Source organism: Haliaeetus leucocephalus, unplaced genomic scaffold (assembly GCF_000737465.1).
Source record: "Haliaeetus leucocephalus isolate CR32 unplaced genomic scaffold, Haliaeetus_leucocephalus-4.0 Scaffold262, whole genome shotgun sequence".
NCBI lineage: Eukaryota > Metazoa > Chordata > Aves > Accipitriformes > Accipitridae > Haliaeetus > Haliaeetus leucocephalus.
The window spans coordinates 11558197-11560607 of NW_010972698.1; the positions used below are offsets into that span (position 1 = coordinate 11558197).

Sequence of the window (2411 nt, forward strand, 5' to 3'; positions counted from 1 at the left end):
GCCCCTCCGGCAGCCCCGCCCCTCCGCCCGGCTTTTGCCGCTGTCGCTCAGCGGGGTGACCTTGGCACAGCAACGAGGGGACCCCCGGCCCGCCCCGGCTCCTCTCCTCCTCCTCTTCTTCCTCCTCCTCTCCTGCTCCTCTTCTTTCTCCTCTCCTCCTCCTCTCCTCCTCTACTCCTCCTCTCCTGCTCCTCTTCTTTCTCCTCTCCTCCTCCTCCTCCTCCTCCTCTCCTCCTCCTTCTCCTCTCCTCCTCTCCTCTCCTTTCCTTCCTAGAGCAGCCAAACTTAACATGCAGGAAAAAAAAAACCCAGATGCCTCCGGCTGCCCCCCCTGTACCAGCTCTATTTGCCACGGTGCAAAAATAAAACCCCAAATGCCAGGCCAAAAAGGGCGCTGGGGGGATGGCATCGACATAGTCCCTGGCCCTGTGGGGCCTTTGCGGGGCTGCGAGGGCAGGCAAAGGAGCCCACGACAGCAACAAAGAATGGGGGTTTAATAATTTGCCGGAGCAGCCTTCCAGCTCAAGGCAGGGCTGTGCGAGAGGACGGGACCATGGCTGAGAAACAGCTCTGCCTGCGCAGGGGAGAGTCCCACTGCTCCTGCATAAGGTTTATCACATAAAGTACAAGGCAGGTTGGGATTTTTTTTCCCCTTCCCCACATGGTTTCCATCACCTTAGCAGCTTAGGAGGGTGGTGAAGGGTGCTTGCACAAACAACACAGCTGTTTTGCTGCAGCAAAACCCTACATGGTGCTTTGCGTGGCCCAGTGCCCCGATGTCTGGGGAAACCAACCCTGGAGAGACAGAGAGATATATATAGATATAGATATAGATATAAAAACTAAGCCCAGCCAAACTGGTTTGAGAATTCCCCCATGCAGGAGAGCTTCCCGTTGAAGGCAGGTTCAGACATCACCGCGGCATCTATTCCTGGCCCCAGGCAACTTCAAATATGCAATAAGCTCAACACCCACCATGGCTGGGTCCCCTCCTGATGCCTTTGGCGGGGGGGAGGCAGTGCTGGTGTCTGGGGAACCTTCCAATGTCCCCCCAGATGTTACTCGAAGTGGGTATGTTACTCTAACTGGATATGCACAAAGCTGCTGCACAAACTGAATGTGCCCAAACGTGCTGCACAAAAATGTTGCAAGAACCTGCCACACAAACTGAATATGCACAATTGTGCTGCACAACCCAACCCTGTTGCTCAAACTAAATGTGCAACAGTCTGCTGCACAACCTGGATATGCAGAAACAGAATGTGCACAAACTGAACACGCACTGAGTGAGCAACAACTAATGCACAAACTCAGTAGGAATGAACTGCTGAAAAAATCGCTGCAGAAACTGTGGGTCCTGGCAGAGGCTCGAGAGCCTGGGGTACACCCAGGTAGTGTAGGTAGCTGTGTCTTGCTCTTCTGACAGCTCTTCTTTGCTGTCATCTCCCAACTCGTCCTCCTGGGTCAAGGCCGAGTGCTGGCCTGGGGATGGACTTGATGCCCCGTATCGGTTAATGAAAAGTTAATTAAAGTTAACTCCCCCAGAGTCAATGAAAAGAGGAGAAAGACTGAGGGACTATAGGTGAGGGAGACCTACACGTGGGGGAAGCAAGCAAGGAAAGATCCCTTTGGCTTAAGAAAGGACTTGTTTTAAAACAAAACCGAGAAGCAGCAGAGGTAAAGCCAAAAAGATAGTTGGTTTTGTGTCAGCTGTCTGGTGCCTGCTGTTCTGTACCACTGGTGGTCACAGCCCCAGCATCCCATTCACAGTTGACGGCATGTCAGTCATTTCAGCTCCCTGAGGTTAAGAGCAGCTTGTGTGTCTTAGGTGCTTATTTTCCTTCAAATGCGGATGAGAGATACTGGGCTGAAGGCAAAGCCTTGCAGGAACACCGTTTCCTTTGTTGTTGCTGAGTCTGTATCACTGTGATGGTGAGCTCTGGGCTAGGGGACGAGGGCTTCCTCCGGCCCCTCTCCAGCACTCCCCGAGGCCGGCACTCCCCCTGGACCAGCCAGCCCCTGAGCCGCGGACCCAGGGGGAGGTCATGGCCCTCGAGGGTCGGGCTCTGGCACCTCAGCCACGGGACAGCCGTTCGCTGCTGGGCTTCACCCCCATGTGAGCAGAGGGGGCTCATGGGCACTGCTGAGATTTTATTTGGGGTTTTTTTTTTAATTTGAAACCAGGCCTTGGAAAGAGCCATTTTAAACCCATCTCCCCTACTCCCCAGCCCAGGTGCCCTCGAAGGGCGCAGGGATGGCTCAGCCTCTCCACGTGCCCACGATGCACCTGAACCCCAAAACAGCTCTTGAAGCGTCAGCCCCTGTGCGGAGGCAGTGAAGGGGTGCGCGGGAACACAGGACAGGGCTGGGGGCACACGCATGGCCATGGCACTGGTGGGGTGTGGGGGGGG

General features: G+C 55.0%; 1 protein-coding gene across 1 annotated transcript in view; it reads right to left on the reverse strand.

The window, feature by feature from the left end:
* Positions 1-2411, reverse strand: part of LOC104832798 (contactin-like) — an 8872-nt gene that overhangs the window by 5945 nt on the left and 516 nt on the right. The gene's annotated exons all lie outside the window — the stretch shown is intronic.